The following is a 17,029-nucleotide window of genomic DNA, read 5'->3' as shown; positions in this document are numbered from 1 at the left end:
GCACACTTCATATGCAATCTATCAACAACTTTTTATTGGCTATATCTACAAATTATATACACAATCTTACCATATCATCCACCCTTATCCAGCTTCTAGCCATCATTATTTCTCATTAGATTATTGCAAAAGATTTCTTATTTTTCCCCCAGTTTCTACCTTTGCTCTAGTAAAATCTATTCTTCATTCATCAGTAGTAATGATCCTTTAAAAATTAAAATAAATAAATAAATAATAATATATATATATATATTATGTGAAACACAAACTAATGAAAAACAGGGGGTTGGTTTTTACTCAGTTTCAAGAATCATGATAGATGTATCTACAGGAACTAGGAAGGCAATATTCATGAGTAAAGCATGTCAGGTATAGGAGAGTTGGGTTTACATCTCTCTTCAACTAAATAGGGCAGTTGGGATTCAGCTCAAAATGACTGTTGCCTTGCTAGCATGTGGGTTCAGTGTTATAATTTTGTATAATTTTTAAATTTTTAATTGGCAACTAGTTAAAATTACAACAAAAGCAATAAAACTGGGGGCTGGTGTCAGCTTCTAGTCCATCGTTTTGAAGCTCTTGATCAAGCTCATTCTCATTATTTTCTGTGGAATAAAGAAGACTCAAAATGATGATTTAACTTAATTTTCAACACCACTATTTATATAAGCATAATTAATTTGTGAATGGATAGAAACATATAAAATGCACAATTATGCTTCTAAGAGTTAGGTTAAAGTAGGTCATTGATTACTCAGATATGTACTAATAATGTACACTTCTACTCTTTCTGTGAATGTCACCCTGGCCAGGAATCTAAAGACTGTAGAACTACTTAGTATATGATAGTGATCCCAAGTTTGGGCATTCTAAAACTATCAAATTTTCTGTTGTTAATTTATTTATTAGCTCAGTAAAGGAAAAATATCCAACTCTTTGAATTCCCCCAGATATTAAAAATAATAATTAGTATTATCATTATTATTATTACTTGTCTTTTAGCAAGACCAGGAATATTTTGAAAGCTAATTTCTTTAAATAATGACTGAGCTACTAAACGTAATAGTATCTGACAATGAAATGCATCCATTTGGCAGGTACTTATGTAGTTTATGATAAAAACTTTGGACTTCTGTGTTAAATATCTTCAATCTTTCCCTTCAAATTTATTCTCCATCCTTCTACACCTTACTCTCCTTCCCATGATGGAGACCTGTATTGCTACATTAGGTGGCCCACCTGCCTTCTGGCCAATGAAAAATTGCAGGAGATGAGGAAGAGAAACAAGAAAGAGAGGTCAGGACTTAAGGTCAGGGCTTATCTCCCTAGCATCTTCCCAGAAGGCTCTACACCTCTCACAGTATTACAACTCCTCCCTTTTCTTCATTACTCCTACCCGAAGTGTGGTCCATGGACCCATGTTGGTGACAAGAAGCATCTGAAAACTTATATTACAGGGAAATTTTAGGTCTACTGGGTTCTAATTTTAAAAGGTGGAGCTTGCATTTTGTCTTTTTTACTTCACTTTTCTAGTAATTTATTTTTACTGTTTTACAAAATTATCAGTTTGCAAAGGATTAGAAAGTAAACAAAACACAGCAAACAAAAACACATAAAAATTTGGTTCTTCCCCCACAGATAAGGTTGCCAGATTTAGCAACTAAAAATACGGTATACTAACTAATTTTGAATTTCAGAAAAGCAATGAATAAACTGTTAACATAATCTGTCCCAAATACATGTATTTTCTCTGGCAACCCTACTACAGATTCTGTTCTGCATGATTCTCTCCTTTCAAGTTTTGACGTGTACTTCTGAGTTCCTTTGGATGTAGGGGTAGTAACAGCTCTAATGTTAAGAGCAGAGGTCTGCATAATCCCTGTAGTTTTCTCCATTATGGCCATACCTTTTTCCAAAGGTCCTTTATAAAACTCTCCTCTGATCGTCTCATTTGAGTATGGCTTTTGTTGCTTGCTGGGACATTGATTGGTACAGGTTCCATGCTAAATTCTTTCAGTTATTTCTAAATCCCAGTATTTAGTGTCCTCTGCAGTCTTTTCACTAGATTTCCCCTCCTCACAATTGCCACATTGTATACACCAATACCTTAAGAAAGAATAGAAACAGTCACTGGATGCCTAATTTGGGGAAGACAAGAGCCATTAAACTGCCAATCAACATTATCCAGATGTCTGCATCTTGTTACCTCGTTCCTCACATTCGTTCCTCCCTCTAGCTAACTGCTTTCAATACGTAGTTTACTTGCTCTCAGACTCTTGTACAACCTCTCTTAATTGCCCTAAGTCACATCCTGCAACTCTGCAATGCAGAAAATGAATAAACTTGCTGTGAACCAACAGTTACTGAGTATGACACAAAATATACTCCTGTTTTCCAGTTTTAGCTTTGTGCTCCATTTCGGAATAGATCCAAGACTTCCTCAAACACGAATTGCTTCTCTCACCCTCACACACACACACTAAAATGCTAGAACTCTCAGCTTGAAATTTCTCTGCTTATCTTTTTATCAGGCAACTAGCTCAGCTATGAGCAAATTCTTATTATAGACAGTGCCTTAGGTTGAGGTGAAATCTGCTTCCTTGTAACTTCCATTACTTCTAGTTCTATATTCCTGTGTAGTAAGAATATGTGTGTCCTCTTTTAAACATGACAGTCCTGCATATCATCAACATTTAATGATGGCTAACAAAATTATGTCATTGTGTTAGAAACTAACTCTCCATTACAATATACTGCAGTGTAATGACTCATCTAACATCAAGATGTAAATTATTTAAATGTGTGTGTTTTACAGAAAACATGCAAACTTTCTTCAAGGTATAATTCTGTCTACATGCAACTTAATTCTGCCTTACAATTCTAGTACTAAGTTATATAGATCCTGTAAAAATATTCTCCAAATAAGCAAATAATCATTTCCTATTTGTGAATTAAAAAATCTTCTAAAAATTAGAAGAAAATAACACCTGCAATTTGATTGAAATTCAAGTCTACCACTTATTAGCAGGGTGATCTTGAGCAAACCATTTAATTAGTTTATAATTGGTAGATACAACATTTTTATTACACTATTACTAACAGAAAGACATTTGTTATTTTGCTGGTCATGTGATCTTACATCCATGTTTCAATACTGTCTCATATATTCCAGGAAGAATCAACAGTGTGAAATATATTGTTTATTCCTTTCAGGAAGAGACCTACTGTCATATTCTTTGCTATTACTATGCATACATATGTGTACAGAATTTCAATGTATAAATATGTGATCATCTGTTAACCTCATAATAGCTTTTGTTGGGAATGTGGTTAGATCCAAGGTCACAGCATGAAAAACAACAAATGATGTTGGAGAAAGAGTGTGGACTACTTGCTTATGCTGTAATACTTCTTTGCATTTGCTTTGGTGTATATGACCATTTTATTTCAAGAAAACAAAGTCATTTCAAAAACTTGAAATTGTTAAGTGTGTAACAGTTAAGGAAACAGTTCCATTTTAAAATATATTACACTGGGCTCTCAATATTCTTCCTTATATCACCCTCCTGCCCCAACAACTATTTTTCTAAGGGAAAAAGGGAAAAGAAGAATTGGCCAGAAATGGAATACGGTTTAGGTCAGTAAACATGTGAACTATATATTTTTAGAATGTGCCATAATATTTTTCCAGTTTCTACTCCTTGACTGCAGCTTTGACTAGAGGAGGAAATCTTGCCCCCAAACTTGTATTGTAGCTTTTTCTCAACAGGGAATCACAAATGTAAATGTCTTAAGGACAAGAGTCTGTATTTTATTTCTGATGCTATTCCCAAGTTCTTTCAATAATTCTGGCAACTACTAGACTCATAACAATTTTTCTAATGAATATATTACTACCTCATAGCAGTTTCATTCACTATTCTCTCATTCATTCATTCATTCAACAGATTCTACTGGTTGCCTATCATGTTCAATGCACTGTTCAAGTGTATAGTTGTGCTACCCTCACCCTCCAGACTACTGTCAGGGTTCTTTCTAACATGTGAATCTCACTGTGCCCTCCTCTTATTTAAATCCCTCAGTGAATCTCTTTAACACCCACATGATACATTACATAATTTCCAAAGTACAGAAATGCTACCCTTCATCAGTTGAGGTCTGTCTTACCTATTGAGATACCTGTCTTGTTGACCCCATATTTATTCTTACTCTATTTTATAGCTGCATTAATTTGTGATTCTCCAAATATACTATACTGCCTCACATCCCTGTATATATATATATATTTGTTCAACTTATCAGATTTTCTTCATGAATTCATATTCTAATTAACATTAATAACAATTTACTGAGTTTTTTTTAACCAGACACTGTGTTAGACACTATATATAAAATGCATTACTTAATCCTTGTAACAGCCATTCAAGGAATGCAAACCTATTTCTATTTTACAGAAGAAAAACGGAGGCTCCAAAACATTAATTTACTCACAGTCTCAAATACCCTTAATGTAATTTCTATTATATTAGAAATTGCTTCCTTAACTTCTCATTTCAAAGCAGATATTGAATTAATTCCATCATATTTTCCTTCCTTTTTCATATAGTACTGAACTTGGTTTGCTAATTAGTGATCTAGGATTTTTGCCTCTATTTGGCCTCATAAAATTGGGCTATAATTTCCTTTCTTACACTGTCCTTGCCTCATTTTCATATCAAAATGAAAAAAAAAAAAAAAAAAACCCTGCACATGCATATATTAACCAAAATAGCCTTAACTTTCCCCTCAGCTTAACTAAACTTGAGACAGGCTTCCAGACTATAGGCCCCGACCTACTTTTCTGAGAACATTTACTTTAGAAAACTTTCTACTGTAAATTCTTTCGCTATTCCTTTGAAATGCAAATCTTCCCCTAACCTTTTGCCAGTTTTATAACCTAGGAATGTTTTTCTCTGGGACCTGGCACCATCTCTTTGAAATATAATCCTAGAAGGAGATAGGGTCTTTATCTTTTAGTCTGTATATGAAGATGGGAGCATAATTTCAATAAGTGTCAATTAGCAAACATAGATGGCATAATCACATTGATCAACCTCCCCACTACCATTCTCCAGTACTTGTTGAGCTCTATGTGGCTCCCCTATTACAGCAAGCTTGAATGAGATCTTCCTTGCTTGTTTAACCCCATCAGTGCAATTTTTCTTTTACAATATACAGACAAACATACATATACTTAGTGTTGCTATTTTCACCTCTCCCCTTCTCTCTACCTTTGTAGTTTTATAATGTTTTAAAAATCACTCCATTTTTATATGAAATGGATCCAAGGAAGAAAGGTGTATGTCTTTTTCATCATCTGTACTTAGAAATGTTCCTTTGTTAGATGTATTATATTTTTCAAAAAAGATTTTTCCAGGACTTCTGTTTCTACAGCAGGAAGAATATTCATATTATCTGGGTACACAGTATCACCTGGACCTGATATTAATAATTCTTTTAGGAAATAAGATTGTGAGCTTCCCTTCTTGATGTGAGTTTCAAAAGCATCATTTCTTTGTCTTCCGTTTCTCTATACTCAGCACCAGCTCATAGCCAGGCACATATCAGTGAGTACTTATGTGATGAATGATTTAATTTACAGCTTTTCCCTAGGTTACCTCCTCCATGAGGTCCCTTTCACAATTACTCCATGCACAGTTCCTTATGGGACTTGGTCCAGTGCTATGATTGGCACTTCTCCTTCCAGATCCTATAGCTGGAACTGTGTCTGTTCTTCTCATAAGATGACCTCCAGACCTGACAGTGTGTTTCTTGAGAACCAGTATTGGCTCTGTCTTCTTTATCTAGTAAAGTATATTTGTATCTCATTCCCAGAAAAAACATATGAGCTATCTTTCTGTGTCCAAGGAAGTATATGGCTGGATAAGTCCCAATTTGGGAAGGTAACTTTAAATACATAAAAAGTATTTTAATATTTAAAATAATTTTGGCTATACATTTCCACTATACCTCACTGGTTTTCCCCATGTAAATACTCTTTAACGGTTGAGGTTGTTTAACATAAAGAATGCTGAGAATACTTGGGGACACTTTCTATAAAAATATTTAAGAAAATAAGCAATCACATAATGTGGAAAATTAACAGATTGTGAGAGATCAATGCCCTTGGGAGGTCCAAACCATTTTAACAAAAATTCTCATTTTCATACTAGCCTTTCTTCAAGCTATTATCCACCAAGATAATACAATGGTCTTCTAAGACACAGATAAGTTAGTGTCACTCCTCCACTTAGAAAACTCCAATGCCTCCCTTTGTTCATGAAATAACATGCAAACTCTCTTACATAGGCTTCCAGGCTGGGTCTTTGGTGCCTGGTTCAGGTCCTGGTTCATGTTCAAGATCTCAGTCTGTATCTGTCAGTAACACGGAGGCAATCTTGAACCTCTATATGACTTGGCATTCTCTGCATTGTACCCCAAAACATGAGTTTTGAATTCTATTTCCTGAAATATTTTCAATGGATATGTGATGCTTAAAGAGTTGAAAGTATTTCTCAGTAAGTTAGACTATTCCATCCTCCGTCTGGAGAGTAAAAATAATTACAGTCCATAGAAACTTTATAATATTAAAAATGCATGTGGTTAACATTGTTTTCAGGGTTAGCAGTCTAAGTTCAGTTAGAGAAGAAAGGTGTTTTTGTTTTCATTTTGATAGTCTGAAAACACTCTTCTAAAGGAGAGAATGATGTCAGTGATATTGTTTCTTTTATGTTTTAAGGACTAAAGAAAAGTCTTACTTTTATCAGACTCAAAAAGAAGTGACACTTTCTATTAAATATTTAAAAATGGTCTATGCACCTTAGGAAAGATTTGAATGATTTCTTTGTAGAAACAGCATCTACAGGGAAAATAGGAAATACATTAAACTTTAGCATTTATTGTAGTTTACTATAAGAATTTATATGACTATGAATAGCATTTAATATATAATATAGTCATACATTTTAATACATTTAAAGAACATATTCTGAAACTCTATCCTAGTGAAGTATGACACTGCTCTGAGAATAAAACTGGATCATTTTAACCCAAGCCCTAATTTTTTCTTTAGCAACAATTTAAATGGCTTTTAGGCACTCACTCAAGGAATTTTACACATTACTCTATCCATGATAAAAAATGTGTACTGTTCTCCAAGTCTGACTTTATTTCATTTCTAAGCTCCTCACCAACCACATTTTACATCACTGTATTTGTCTATGTTCCTCTACCTTTTAATTTAGGTCAGAAATACAGTGCCACGCCATTCCAGACTTTGGGAGATAATTATCTCCCTCTTCTCAAAACAAACTTCTACAAAGGAGCCAAGGATTGGGTATGACAGAAACTAAAGAACAGTACTAAAGGGTTTATGGGAATGCTGACAAGACAGATCCTTGCTCTCTGCATGCAGGACATGGATGCAAGAGGCAGCAGTACCTGGTCAACATGGCAGAGAAAAGCAGAGCGCAGAGAAAAAAGCCATTGTCTCTGTTTTCACTTCCTTCTCAGATTTGTTCCAATCGTCACATTTTTGGAGGGGAGAGGGAACTGTTCTGAAGCTCAGAAAGAGAAATCATTATATGGCAGTGACTATGTCTCCTCCATGTAATTCAACTTTCTTAGTAAATAGCCTTGCAAAGAAATAAGTATAGATTTTCATGATGGCAATGATGTATTAAGAGCCATTTTGTAAGACTAAACAGGGCCATAGAAGGAGATATGGTCCCTATCTGACTTTGATACCACGACTTTAATTTTGTATTATTAATATAGAATCTGATAAACCCTAGATGCAAAACAGAGTTAAATTCCTATGTCATATTTCCTTTTGTTTTTATACCAGTAGTTTTTAAACTTGGATGCACATTTGGATCACATGAGAAGGTTTAGAAATCCTGATGTGCAAGCCTTACTATATACCACTTTAAATCAATATCTTTAAAGGTGAAAACCAGAACTCAGTATATTGTAAAGCTTCTCAGGTGATTCCAAAGTGCAGCCAAGGTTGATAAACACTGATCTTGACTATTCCTTTGAAGGTAGAGCTAAAGTTTACTTTAAATAAATATTACTATAATTATTTCATGAAAACATTGTAATGTATAGAAAAAGTATCAATTTTAGTTTAAAAGTTCCCTGGATCAAATTCCATCTCTTCTGCACATATACTTTGACAAATTTAATTTTCCTCAGTGATAAAATGGAGATGAAACTACATGCCTTACAGAGAACTTGTAAGTTCTCTATACACAATGGGTAATGGCTACAATATAATTACTGAATAAATAGCTGCTCATACATCAGAGATAATTTTGGCATATTCCGAGAAAATATCATATCTCACAGTGCACGTTTCCTCTCCTCCTACACCTTTGGCCATTCTTCTTTCTTTTGCTATCAGAAACTTGATGTTCGGTTTGGGGGGAATGATGGATAAACTTATCCCAATCTTCAATTTTTATATATGTTTTAGGTGAAGTTGATACTACCCCCATTTGTTCTCTGTCTGTGGATATGGATATGTAATTCAGACCTGGCCAAAACAGTACACAATATTCCACAAAAGCTGTTATTTGACCCAGTGTGGGCCAATGAAAGTCAGTGCCCAGATTTTTGTTCAAACTTCCGACAGTGAATTTCCTTCATGTTGGGCTTGCCAGTGCAAAGATGTAGGGCTAGACTATTGTCAGCCATCTTGCTACAAAGTCAGTTCTAACAATATGAAGGAGGGGAACTGAAAGCGGTAGAGAGATAAGATCCTGGTAGAATAATGAAAGCCCCTTGATGAGGTGGCACCACAAGCTAAATAGCTAAAGAAATGAAAGCACTGCCAATATTTTTCTTTTCTTGAGTTGAGCCCACGTGCTACAACTACTGAAGCCCATGCGCCTAGAGCCCATGCACCACAATGAAGAGTAGCCCCCTTTCACTGCAACTAGAGAAAGCCTGCATGCACCAATGAAGACCCAATGCAGCCAAAAATAAATTTACTATTTTTTAAATTACACATAGGGCTTCCCTGGTGGTGCAGTGGTTGAGAATCTGCCTGCTAATGCAGGGGACACGAGTTCGTGCCTCAGTCTGGGAATATCCCACATGCCACGGAGCAACTGGGCCCGTGAGCCACAACTACTGAGCCTGCGCGTCTGGAGCCTGTGCTCTGCAACAAGAGAGGCCGCGATAGTGACAGGCCCGTGCACCGCGATGAAGAGTGGCCCCCAGTTGCCACAACTAGAGAAAGCCCTCGCACAGAAATGAAGACCCAACACAACAAAAATAAATAAGTAAATAAAAAATAAAATTAAAAATTACATGTATTCTCTTCCTTTAGGAGGAATAGAAGGTATAATGGCAAATTAGAATATTCCTTTAAGAAATTATCTGGATGAATTATTGAATTTGGTGTATTTAAAGCAACAGAAGGACCTTGAGATATTTATTCTGATGGTTGTTTTCAACATTTGAAGAACAGTCTTATGTTAAACTAGAGAACAAAACTAACACCACTGGTAAAATTTATGAAGGGACTGGGAGTATACGGAAGATAAGTTGAACAAATAGAGAGATACACTCTGCATCTTCAGAGGGTAAAGCTCTTTGTCACTTAAAAAGCACCCAAAGAGAAAAGAGAGTTAAAATGGAGGACTTGTTGGTCTGTTGCACCTCCAAAAATGTTTGACTCAATGATGAGTTATAAATATCATTGAACTATAAATCCAAAGACCAAGACAGCATCCAAGCAGCAATCATTAAATAGTTGTGTAACCATTTAAAAATATTTTTCACACTCTTTGTTGTTTCATTTGCTTATTAGTGGATAGGATCTGAATAATCTGAAATATTTTTCCTAGCTTAAAACTTCTATGCTTTTGTCTTTATTTCTTTTTATCTATAGTGTATCTTTCTTTTCTTTAATCTTATTAATATATTACCCTGATAAGCATTCTAAAATCAAATTAGAAAAAATATATAAAGCTGAAAATGTTTAATTGTATATATGAAAAAGTGAACTATTAGCACACAAATTAAAAGTGTTAAATTTCTGCAGTAAAAGAAAAATCTCTTATTTGCACTCATTTAAAATGATTCTACAATTAGTAATTGGTAGAACATATGTCTAACATCTAAGCTTATTAAATTACATTTACCACCAATTTGGGCACATATGCTTTAAAAATTATATTCTTCATATTTAAACAAGAGCAATATCAATGTCATTAACACTAATTGTGATATCTCAAAAGAATAGGAAAACTATACCACTAATTTTGCATTGATTTTATGAAGAAAATATTAGAAAATCTGTAAGAAAGCATGTTTTTAACTAACAAAACTGAAAAACAGTACACACATTTCAGGAAGATAAAAAAGATACATATCTCATCAAGCACTTATTATATAGTTCTAAGTAAACACTGTAGAGCAGACGTAGGTGCATTGGCTTAAGATGAGGGAATTACATAATTCTCAGGTTGGAAAAACTCTCTTAATGAAAACATCTTACAGGCAAAATGTTTGACTTAATAGAGAATACTTGCAGTGTTTCCTTGAAGAGGTCTATACAAATGTGGTCAGAGGGAATCAATTATTGGTTTAAGGAATGTTGCACAAGTTTCTGTGCCGCAAATTGTTTAAGAATTGAAACTGTTACTTAGGTGGAAGTTTTGTCTTTTATAACATTTCTATAAATGGTTCAGAAGAAAGAGAATATGAATATAGCTTACCAATGATTCTAATCTCTCTCATGTGCTGAAATGTTAAGTCAACAGGGGTTCATTTCAAAATCTCACTATCAGTGTGAGTGGGTAACAATGTGGCAGACAATAGGGGAAAATGTAAGTTCATACTCTGGAGATAATAACTGAAATCATAATTACACAAGAATTAAATTGAGGGAGCTCATTTTACATTCCCCACCCTTCCTCTCCCCAATAACTATTGATACACCAACAAAAAACTTTCAAGACTTAAAAACAATTTCTTTAAATTATTGAAACAATATGGTGATTTGACTTAAAAAGAAAACATAATAACAGGTCACACTGGGAAAAATACAGGTATACCTTGTTTTGTATAATTGTACTTCTCAGATGTTGTGTTTTTTCACAAATAGAAGGTTTGTGGCAACCCTGCCTTGAGCAAGTCTATCGGCGAAAATCTTTTCCAATGGCATTTGTTCACCTTGTATCTCGGTGTCACATTTTGGTAATTATAGCAATATTTCAAACTTTTTCATTATTATTATACTTGTTATGGTGAGCTGTGATCAGGAATAGGAATCTTTGGTATTACTATTGTAAATGTTTGGGGGTGCCAGGAACTTCACCCAGGTAAGATGGCAAACTTAACCAACAAATGTTGTGTGTATTCTGACTGTTCCACTGACCAGCCATTCTGCCATCTCTCTCCCTCTTGCTGGGGCTGCCAATTCCCTTAGTCACAACAATATTGAAATTAGGCCAATTGATAACCCTACAATGGCCTCTAAGTGTTCAAGAAAAAGGAAGAGTCGCACATCTCTCTTTAATTTAATACAATGGAATATTACTCAGCCATAAAAAGAAACGAAATTGAGCTATCTGTAATGAGGTGGATGGACCTAGAGTCTGTCATACAGAGTGAAGTCAGTCAGAAAGAGAAAGACATATATCGTATGCTAACACATATATATGGAATTTAAGAAAAAAACAATGTCATGAAGAACCTAGGGGTAAGACAAGAATAAAGACACAGAGCTACTAGAGAATGGACTTGAGGATACAGGGAGGGGGAAAGGTAAACTGGGACAAAGCGAGAGAGTGGCATGGACATATATACACTACCAAATATAAAATAGATAGCTAGTGGGAAGCAGCCGCATAGCACAAGGAGATCAGCTCGGTGCTTTGTGACCACCTAGAGGGGTGGGATAGGGAGGGTGGGAGGGAGGGAGACGCAAGAGGGAAGAGATATGGGAACATATGTATATGTATAACTGATTCACTTTGCTATAAAGCAGAAACTAACACACCATTGTAAAGCAATTATACTCCAATAAAGATGTAATAAATAAATAAATAAATAAAAGCTATAAATGAGTAAGCTTGGTGACAAAGTCATATCAAAAGCCAAAATAGACTGAAATTAGGCCTCTTGCTCCAGTTATCCAAGTTGTGAATGCAAAAAAACAGTTCTTGAAGGAAATTAACAAGGCCACTCCAGTGAACACATGAATGATAAGAAAGTGAAACATCTTTACTTCTGATATGGAGAGTTTTAGTGGTCTGAAGGGACCACAACCTGCCCTTAACTCAAAGGTAATCCAGAGAAAGGCCCTAATTCTTTTCAGTTCTTTGAAGCTTGAGTGAGGTGAGGAAGCAGCAGAAGAAAAGTTGGAAGCTAGCAGAAGTTGGTTCATGAGGATTAAGGAAAGAATCTGTCTACATAACATAAAAGTACAAGGTGGAGCACCAGGTGCTGATGTGGAAACTGCAGCAAGTTATCCAGGAGATCTAGCTGAGATAATTAATGAAAGTGTTTACACTAAACAACAGATTGTCAGTTTAGATGAAACAGCCTTCTACTGGAAGAAGATACCATCTAAAACTTTTATAACTAGAGAGGAGAAGTCAATGCCTGGCTTCAAAGCTTCAAAGGACAGGCTGACTCTCTTGGTAGAGATTAATGCAGCTGTTGACATTAAGTTGAAGTCATTGCTCATTTACCATTCTGAAAATCCTAGGACCTTTAAGAATTATGCTAAGTCTACATAGATTGTGGTCTAAGTGGAACAACAAAGCTTGGATGACAGCCCATCTGTTGACAACATGGCTTACTGAATATTTTAAGCCCACTGTTGAAACCTACTGTTAAGAAAAAAAACTTATTTAAAAATATTGCTCCTTGACAGTGCAGCGGTCACCCAAGAGCTCTAATAGAAACGCATGGTAAAATTCATGTTGTTTTTATGCCTGCTAACATAACATCCATTCTGCAGTCCATGGATCAAAGACTAATTTCAACTTTCAAGTCTTATTATTTAAGAAACACTTTTCATAAGGCTATAGCTGCCATAGTGATTCCTCTGATGGAAATGGGCAAAGTAAATTGAAAACCTTCTGGAAAGGATTCACCATACTAGATATCATAAAGAACATTTGAGATTCCTGGGAAGAGGTCAAAATATCAACATTAATAGGGGTTTGGAAGAAGTTGATTTCAACCTTCATGGAAGCCTTTGAGGGGTTCAAGACTTCAGCTGAGGAAGGAACTGCAGATGTGGTGGAAATAGCAAGAGAACTAGAATTAGAAGAGGAGTCTGAAGATGTGACTGAATTGCTGCAATCTCGTGATCAAAATTAACAAATAAGGAATTAGTTCTTATGATGAGCAAAGGAAGTAGTTTGTTGAGATAGAAACTACTGGTGAAGATGCTGTGAAAATTGTTGAAATGACAACAAAGGATTCAGAATATCACATGAACTTAGTTGATAAAGCAGCTGCAAAGTTTAAGAGGATTGACTGCAATTTTGAAAGAAGTTCTATTGTGGGTAAACTATCAATCATCATGGCATGCTGCAGAGAAATTGTTGGTAAAAGAGAATCAATTAATGGGGCAAACTTTACTGTTGTCTTATTTTAAGAAATTGCCACAGTCACTCCAAACTTCAGCATGCACCATTCTGATCAGTCAGCAGCCATTAACATGGGGACATGACCCTGCAACCGCAAAAAGATTATGACCTGCTGAGGGATCAGATGATGGTTAGCATTTTTTAGCAATAAAGAATTTTTAAATTAAAGTATGTACATTTTTTAGACATAATATTATTGCACACTTAACAGACTACAGTGTGGTGTAAACATAACTTTTATATGAACTGGGAAACTAATAAATGTGTGATTTGTTTTATTGCGGTGGTCTGAATCCAAACCCACACTATCTCCAAGGTATGTCTGCATAGGAAATAAACAAAATTATAAGAATCATAATAATAAACATTGAGCATCTACTTTGTGTCAAACTTGGAGGCATTCTGTGAACATTAGAGCCTCATGAAAATCCTTTGAACTCCTAGATTTTGTCTGAGGAAAGTTGGACTCTTTGGTAGTTAAAAGCAGTGGTTCTCAGTCATGGGACTTTTGGAAAATAGGTCTAGAGACATTTTTGGTTGTCACAACTGGAGGTTGGAGGGGGGTGCTACTGGCATGTAGTAGGTAGTGATAAGAGATGCTGCTAAACACCATACAATGCATAAGACAGCTTCCCTCCAGAAACAGCGATCAGGGCCATAATGATGTGAGAAGTGTCAAGGTTGAGAAACTCTGATTAAAAAACATGTTCAAGAAATTTGTCCTGTGACTCTTACACTTTGTATTTATGGTTTTATTTCAAACAGACATGCAAAAGTTTTAAAGATCAATAAAGGCATTAGAGACTTTGACATAAAGCAGTCTAAAATATAAAAAAATTATTAGTAGAGGAAGAGAGAGAAATAATGTTAATTTTATTTAATCTCATGAATTCAATAAAAATATATAAAATGTTGAATTAAATGATGAGTAAACCTGGAACATACCTCAAGGATTTTGAAATCACTTAGTGGTCAAGAAAAAAACAACAACAACAAAGTAGAATGGAGTAAACCCATAAAATAAGTCTAAATACTTGGAGTTTCAAGTAGGAAGAAAACATATTTGGCTCAGAAAATCTAGAATGACTTTATAAAGTTAGATTTTTTTAACTTGATCTTAACAAATGGGTAGATTTTTAATAGAAAACAAAACTGTTTGAGGAGCAGCATTACTTCTGCCTCTCCTCTCCTCTCCTCTCCTCTCCTCTTCACTCCTCCTCTCTCTCTTCTCCTCGCACTACAGAAACTATACAATGTGGATAATGTGCTATTTGGGGAGGAACACAAAGGAAGTTTATTGGTCTGATAAGAAAAGAATAAGGGAAGTTTTATAGAGGGTATCAATTTTGAATCAGGTGAAAAGGCAGAAGTGGGCAAAGGAAAAGCAACTTCAGGCAGTGGAAAAAGCTCAAGGAAATCAATGAAAGACTGGAAGAAAGTAGATGGTGCTCACTCTGTTTATATGTTCTTCCCCTTCTCTCCTTGCAAAGAAAGTGTCTATGTCCTTTAGACCCTTTCTATGAAATTCTTCCTTGGGAAAGATATCTTTGATTTCTCTGACTTGATCAAATTCCTCTGTAACAGGTATAAATACCACTGTGTTCCTCTCATTTACTTCAATTGTCACAGTAAAATTTTATATGTATTTATGTAATTATTTGATTAATATTGGTCTCCCCACCAGACTGTAAGAATCATAAGGTCAGAGACCAGGTCCAATTTTGTTCACCCAATACAGAGCAAAATACTTTCAAGACAGTTGATGCACAATAAGTATTCATGGAAAAAAATGAAACATAGTGAGGTAAGACACAAAATAACATTGTCAGAGTATTAAGTACAACATATACCATGGAGAATTTTGATTTGAAGAATAATGATACCAATTAAGAAAGGCTCTTGTTTGTCTCATTAAAAAGGCTTGAGCTTTATTGTGTATGAAATGGAAAGCCACCGGAATACTTCAACACACTCTGGGGTTCACAATAATAGTTTTACTTTATATGGCTGACTTTAACAATAATTTAAAGGATGGATTGGGCATTGGGGTAATAATGGAAGATAGGTGAATAATCATGAAAATATTATAGTTGTCTAAAGATAAAATGATGAGTCCCTTAGTAGAACCACGGTACAATATGCATAAGAAAGAATTCTGCTTCATAATTTGAGCTAAGACAAGAAGGTAAATTAGACCCAGTGTATGAAAGACTTTTCATATAGTAACTGATCCAATTCAAGTTAAGTCTGAAAAAAAAATTTGTTTCAATTATCTTTCCTGAATAACATGTTATCCAAAATGGTGCTGGTGCCATTGCATGTGGATGTAGGTCATTATGCTTGCTACTATTCTTCTGAGATACTCTCCTTTTGAGATAATTTACAAATCCATCAATGCATTGTTGTGCTCTAAATAAAATATACTCTTCAAGCATAAAATCATATCCTGTCTTTATAAATGATGCTATTCAGAAAAAGCTAACTGCATGATGTATCTTCAGTCTTAAGACAATTTACTACGGTGGATTTGACATTTAATGGAACCATAAATTACACACTGCACTAAAAATGATAAGGTTTAATGACGAGCTTTACTGTAATTCTCATCTGAGACAAATGTTGCCATAAAAATCTAAATCAGCATTTAATGAATTGACAGAAGCTAGAGACCCTGAGAGCCGTGCTAGTTGAGAAGGACTTAAAGACTTGTGGAAGGAACTCAGGTCAGAAGGTAAAAATCTGTACCTCCTCACTTCAACTTCCTGAACACAGAGAGGCCCTCAAGTTACATCTCCCCAAAGAATGTAAAAGATCCAGCTGCTAAGGGGACAGCTTTTATCTGTGCAGGAACTAGCATCTCGTTTGTTAATGCTCCAAATGAGACAAAAAATTAGTAGCTGAAGCATCTGTTCCTGCACATTCGGAACAAAGAAAAAATCCTGTATTTAGTGTAGTCACACACAAAGGAGTGATCCGGAAATGTTCCCTGGAGTGTTAATAACAGGACAGTAATTACTCTGAAAAGGAAGGTGACAGATAGTACTCTACGGAAGATCCGACCCACCCTGTTAGACACCTACACTGTTTTCTTTGGGGAAAGTAACTTAATTTCAATGGGAAAATATATTTTCTGTCTGCAATCTCTATTAAATATTTAATTAAAGTTAAGGGAAAGCCTACTTTTTAAAAAGCAATTAAACACTAGAACACTAGAAAATGTTTTTTAACCCTCTTTTGGTTGTTATTCTTTTGAAAACAGACCATTATTGTCCTCAGTTTTAGGAAAATTCCAAGTGGAATTATACTGTGTCCTTTTTCAAAGCTGAGTTATATGCAGGAAGGGAAATTACCAATTTTTTAGATAACATAGAACATAA

This window comes from Leucopleurus acutus (assembly GCF_964270905.1).
Source record: "Leucopleurus acutus genome assembly, chromosome: 4".
Taxonomy (NCBI): Eukaryota; Metazoa; Chordata; class Mammalia; order Artiodactyla; family Delphinidae; genus Leucopleurus; species Leucopleurus acutus.
The sequence above is the reverse complement of the archived record's forward strand: the minus strand, read 5'-3'. Positions refer to the sequence as shown.